This window comes from Entelurus aequoreus, linkage group LG20 (assembly GCF_033978785.1).
Source record: "Entelurus aequoreus isolate RoL-2023_Sb linkage group LG20, RoL_Eaeq_v1.1, whole genome shotgun sequence".
NCBI classification, from domain to species: Eukaryota; Metazoa; Chordata; class Actinopteri; order Syngnathiformes; family Syngnathidae; genus Entelurus; species Entelurus aequoreus.
The window spans coordinates 50804037-50809036 of record NC_084750.1 but is presented as its reverse complement, the minus strand read 5'-3'; the positions used below and the strand labels follow the sequence as shown (position 1 = coordinate 50809036).

The window sequence follows — 5000 nt, the reverse complement described above, 5'->3', positions numbered from 1 at the left end:
GAGAGCAGTGTTTTGTTTGGACGAGCAATATGTAGCTGTATTGACAAGTATGGCAAGTACCTATAGCCGTTGTAACAAAAGCAAAAGGGGGAAAGGGCACCCTATTCTGGGGGCGTACCAAAAGCTTGCGGCACCTGGTATTCCCAGGCAGTCTCCCATTCAAGTACTAACCAGGCCCGACCCAGCTTAGCTTCCGAGATCTGACGAGATCGGGCGTGCTCAGGGTAGTATGGCCGTAAGACAAGAAATTGCCCTCAAAATCTGATTTTTAAATGTGACAAGCTGGTTGACAGGACCTTTCTGCAATGAGCAATGCGTGTGTGATACAATAATCACTGATCTTTTTGTCAGCCTGTCCAACTTTTTGGACTTTTAAACCTCTGTTAGCACTGAAGTGCCTTGAGGCACATGTGTCACTGTTGGCGACACTGCAAATCTTGCTATCAATCCCAAACCGAGTCAAAACTAAACAAATGTGTATTGGGTGGAGAGCAGTGTTTTGTTTGGACGAGCAATATGTAGCTGTATTGACAAGTATGGCAAGTACCTATAGCCGTTGTAACAAAAGCAAAAGGGGGAAAGGGCACCCTATTCTGGGGGCGTACCAAAAGCTTACGGCACCTGGTATTCCCAGGCAGTATCCCATTCAAGTACTAACCAGGCCCGACCCAGCTTAGCTTCCGAGATCTGACGAGATCGGGCGTGCTCAGGGTAGTATGGCCGTAAGCCAAGAAATTGCCCTCAAAATCAGATTTTTAAATGTGACAAGCTGGTTGACAGGACCTTTCTGCAATGAGCAATGCGTGTGTGATACAACAATCACTGATCTTTTTGTCAGCCTGTCCAACTTTTTGGACTTTTAAACCTCTGTTAGCACTGAAGTGCCTTGAGGCACATGTGTCACTGTTGGCGACACTGCAAATCTTGCTATCAATCCCAAACCGAGTCAAAACTAAACAATGTGTATTGGGTGGAGAGCAGCGGGTTTTTTTTGGACGAGCAATATGTAGCTGTATTGACAAGTATGGCAAGTACCTATAGCCGTTGTGACAAAAGCAAAACAGGAAAAGGACACCATATGCTGGGAGCGTACCAAAAGCTTACGGCACCTGGTATTCCCAGGCAGTCTCCCATCCAAGTAGTAACCAGGCCCGACCCAGCTTAGCTTCCGAGAGCTTACGAGATTGGGCGTGCTCAGGGTGGTATGGCCGTAAGCCAAGAAATTGACCTCAAAATCAGATTTTTAAATGTGACAAGCTGGTTGACAGGACTTTTGTGCAATGAGCAATGCGTGTGTGATACAACAATCACTGATCTTTTTGTTAGCCTGTCAAACTCTTTGGACTTTTAAACCTCTTTTAGCACTGAAGTGCCTTGAGGCACATGTATCACTGTTGGCGACGCTGCAAATCTTGCTATCAATCCCAAACCGAGTCAAAACTAAACAAATGTGTATTGGGTGGAGAGCAGCGTTTTGTTTGGACGAGCAATATGTAGCTGTATTGACAAGTATGGCAAGTACCTATAGCCGTTGTGACAAAAGCAAAAGGGGGAAAGGGCGCCCTTTTCTGGGATCGTTCCAAAAGCTTACAGCACCTGGTTTTCCCAGGCAGTCTCCCATCCAAGTACTAACTAGGTCCGACCCGGCTTAGCTTCCGAGATCTGACGAGATCGGGCGTGCTCAGGGTAGTATGGCCGTAAGCCAAGAAATTGCCCTCAAAATCAGATTTTTAAATGTGACAAGCTGGTTGACAGGACTTTTGTGCAATGAGCAATGCGTGTGTGATACAACAATCACTGATATTTTTGTCAGCCTGTCCAACTCTTTGGACTTTTAAACCTCTGTTAGCACTGAAGTGCCTTGAGGCACATGTGTCACTGTTGGCGACATTGCAAGTCTTGCTATCAATCTCAAACCGTGTCAAAACTAAACAAATGTGTATTGGGTGGAGAGCAGCGTTTTGTTTGGACGAGCAATATGTAGCTGTATTGACAAGTATGGCAAGTACCTATAGCCGTTGTAACAAAAGCAAAAGGGGGAAAGGGCACCCTATTCTGGGGGCGTACCAAAAGCTTACAGCACCTGGATTCCCAGGCAGTCTCCCATCCAAGTACTAACCAGGCCCGACCCAGCTTAGCTTCAGAGCTCCGACGAAATCGGACGTGCTCAGGGTAGTATGGCCGTAAGCCAAGAAATTGACCTCAAAATCAGATTTTTAAATGTGACAAGCTGGTTGACAGGACCTTTCTGCAATGAGCAATGCGTGTGTGATACAACAATCACTGATGTTTTTGTCAGCCTGTCTAACTCTTTGGACTTTTAAACCTCTGTTAGCACTGAAGTGCCTTGAGGCACATGTGTCACTGTTGGCGACGCTGCAAATCTTGCTATCAATTCCAAACCGAGTCAAAACTAAACAAATGTGTATTGGGTGGAGAGCAGCGTTTTGTTTGGACGAGCAATATGTAGCTGCATTGACAAGTATGGCAAGTACCTATAGCCGTTGTGACAAAAGCAAAAGGGGGAAAGGGCGCCCTTTTCTGGGATCGTTCCAAAAGCTTACAGCACCTGGTATTCCCAGGCAGTCTCCCATCCAAGTACTAACCAGGCCCGACCCGGCTTAGCTTCCGAGATCTGACGAGATCGGGCGTGCTCAGGGTAGTATGGCCGTAAGCCAAGAAACTGCCCTCAAAATCAGATTTTTGAATGTGACAAGCTGGTTGACAGGACTTTTGTGCAATGAGCAATGCGTGTGTGATACAACAATCACTGATCTTTTTGTCAGCCTGTCAAACTCTTTGGACTTTTAAACCTTTGTTAGCACTGAAGTGCCTTGAGGCACATGTGTCACTGTTGGCGACGCTGCAAATCTTGCTATCAATCCCAAACCGAGTCAAAACTAAACAAATGTGTATTGGGTGGAGAGCAGTGTTTTGTTTGGACGAACAATATGTAGCTGTATTGACAAGTATGGCAAGTACCTATAGCCGTTGTAACAAAAGCAAAAGGGGGAAAGGGCACCCTTTTCTGGGGGCGTACCAAAAGCTTACGGCACCTGGTATTCCCAGGCAGTCTCCCATCCAAGTACTAACCAGGCCCGACCCAGCTTAGCTTCCGAGATCTGACGAGATCGGGCGTGCTCAGGGTAGTATGGCCGTAAGCCAAGAAATTGCCCTCAAAATCAGATTTTTAAATGTGACAAGCTGGTTGACAGGACTTTTGTGCAATGAGCAATGCGTGTGTGATACAACAATCACTGATCTTTTTGTCAGCCTGTCAAACTCTTTGGACTTTTAAACCTCTGTTAGCACTGAAGTGCCTTGAGGCACATGTGTCACTGTTGGCGACGCTGCAAATCTTGCTATCAATCCCAAACCGAGTCAAAACTAAACAAATGTGTATTGGGTGGAGAGCAGTGTTTTGTTTGGACGAGCAATATGTAGCTGTATTGACAAGTATGGCAAGTACCTATAGCCGTTGTAACAAAAGCAAAAGGGGGAAAGGGCACCCTATTCTGGGGGCTTACCAAAAGCTTACGGCACCTGCTATTCCCAGGCAGTCTCCCATCCAAGTACTAACCAGGCCCGACCCAGCTTAGCTTCCGAGATCTGACGAGATCGGGCGTGCTCAGGGTAGTATGGCCGTAAGCCAAGAAATTGCCCTCAAAATCAGATTTTTAAATGTGACAAGCTGGTTGACAGGACTTTTGTGCAATGAGCAATGCGTGTGTGATACAACAATCACTGATCTTTTTGTCAGCCTGTCAAACTCTTTGGACTTTTAAACCTCTGTTAGCACTGAAGTGCCTTGAGGCACATGTGTCACTGTTGGCGATGCTGCAAATCTTGCTATCAATCCCAAACCGAGTCAAAACTAAACAAATGTGTATTGGGTGGAGAGCAGTGTTTTGTTTGGACGAGCAATGTGTAGCTGTATTGACAAGTATGGCAAGTACCTATAGCCGTTGTAACAAAAGCAAAAGGGGGAAAGGGCACCCTATTCTGGGGGCGTACCAAAAGCTTACTGCACCTGGTATTCCCAGGCAGTCACCCATCCAAGTACTAACCAGGCCCGACCCAGCTTAGCTTCCGAGATCTGACGAGATCAGGCGTGCTCAGGGTAGTATGGCCGTAAGACAAGAAATTGCCCTCAAAATCTGATTTTTAAATGTGACAAGCTGGTTGACAGGACCTTTCTGCAATGAGCAATGCGTGTGTGATACAATAATCACTGATCTTTTTGTCAGCCTGTCCAACTTTTTGGACTTTTAAACCTCTGTTAGCACTGAAGTGCCTTGAGGCACATGTGTCACTGTTGGCGACACTGCAAGTCTTGCTATCAATCTCAAACCGAGTCAAAACTAAACAAATGTGTATTGGGTGGAGAGCAGTGTTTTGTTAGGATGAGCAATATGTAGCTGTATTGACAAGTATGGCAAGTACATATAGCCGTTGTAACAAAAGCAAAAGGGGGAAAGGGCACCCTATTCTGGGGGCGTACCAAAAGCTTACCGCACCTGGTATGCCCAGGCAGTCTCCCATTCAAGTACTAACCAGGCCTGACCCAGCTTAGCTTCCGAGATCTGACGAGATCGGGCGTGCTCAGGGTAGTATGGCTGTAAGCCAAGAAATTGCCCTCAAAATCAGATTTTTAAATGTGACAAGCTGGTTGACAGGACTTTTGTGCAATGAGCAATGCGTGTGTGATACAACAATCACTGATCTTTTTGTCAGCCTGTCAAACTCTTTGGACTTTTAAACCTCTGTTAGCACTGAAGTGCCTTGAGGCACATGTGTCACTGTTGACGACGCTGCAAATCTTGCTATCAATCCCAAACCGAGTCAAAACTAAACAAATGTGTATTGGGTGGAGAGCAGTGTTTTGTTTGGACGAGCAATATGTAGCTGTATTGACAAGTATGGCAAGTACCTATAGCCGTTGTAACAAAAGCAAAAGGGGGAAAGGGAACCCTATTCTGGGGGCGTACCAAAAGCTTACA

General features: G+C 46.1%; 8 non-coding genes and 3 pseudogenes across 8 annotated transcripts in view; all 11 read right to left on the bottom strand.

Moving 5' to 3' along the window:
• Nucleotides 1-122: 122 nt before the first annotated feature.
• LOC133637280 (5S ribosomal RNA) lies at nt 123-241 on the bottom strand. Its single transcript, XR_009823068.1, has one exon. It is a non-coding gene; the product is annotated as a 5S ribosomal RNA (ribosomal RNA).
• A 368-nt stretch (nt 242-609) lies between these two features.
• LOC133636907 (5S ribosomal RNA) lies at nt 610-728 on the bottom strand. Its single transcript, XR_009822707.1, has one exon. It is a non-coding gene; the product is annotated as a 5S ribosomal RNA (ribosomal RNA).
• Nucleotides 729-1097: 369 nt separating this feature from the next.
• LOC133637411 (5S ribosomal RNA) lies at nt 1098-1216 on the bottom strand (annotated as a pseudogene).
• Nucleotides 1217-1584: 368 nt separating this feature from the next.
• On the bottom strand, nt 1585-1703 carry LOC133637273 (5S ribosomal RNA). Its single transcript, XR_009823061.1, has one exon. It is a non-coding gene; the product is annotated as a 5S ribosomal RNA (ribosomal RNA).
• Nucleotides 1704-2071: 368 nt separating this feature from the next.
• Nucleotides 2072-2189, bottom strand: LOC133637470 (5S ribosomal RNA; annotated as a pseudogene).
• A 368-nt stretch (nt 2190-2557) lies between these two features.
• On the bottom strand, nt 2558-2676 carry LOC133636448 (5S ribosomal RNA). Its single transcript, XR_009822261.1, has one exon. It is a non-coding gene; the product is annotated as a 5S ribosomal RNA (ribosomal RNA).
• A 368-nt stretch (nt 2677-3044) lies between these two features.
• On the bottom strand, nt 3045-3163 carry LOC133637610 (5S ribosomal RNA). The gene has a single exon (XR_009823236.1). It is a non-coding gene; the product is annotated as a 5S ribosomal RNA (ribosomal RNA).
• A 368-nt stretch (nt 3164-3531) lies between these two features.
• On the bottom strand, nt 3532-3650 carry LOC133636885 (5S ribosomal RNA). Its single transcript, XR_009822685.1, has one exon. It is a non-coding gene; the product is annotated as a 5S ribosomal RNA (ribosomal RNA).
• Nucleotides 3651-4018: 368 nt separating this feature from the next.
• On the bottom strand, nt 4019-4137 carry LOC133637326 (5S ribosomal RNA). Its single transcript, XR_009823113.1, has one exon. It is a non-coding gene; the product is annotated as a 5S ribosomal RNA (ribosomal RNA).
• A 368-nt stretch (nt 4138-4505) lies between these two features.
• Nucleotides 4506-4624, bottom strand: LOC133637365 (5S ribosomal RNA; annotated as a pseudogene).
• A 368-nt stretch (nt 4625-4992) lies between these two features.
• The window catches only part of LOC133636824 (5S ribosomal RNA), a 119-nt gene continuing 111 nt past the window's right edge, over nt 4993-5000 (bottom strand). Inside the window, exon 1 of the ribosomal RNA XR_009822627.1 lies at nt 4993-5000. This exon is cut by the window's right edge and continues 111 nt beyond it. This is a non-coding gene — a ribosomal RNA (5S ribosomal RNA).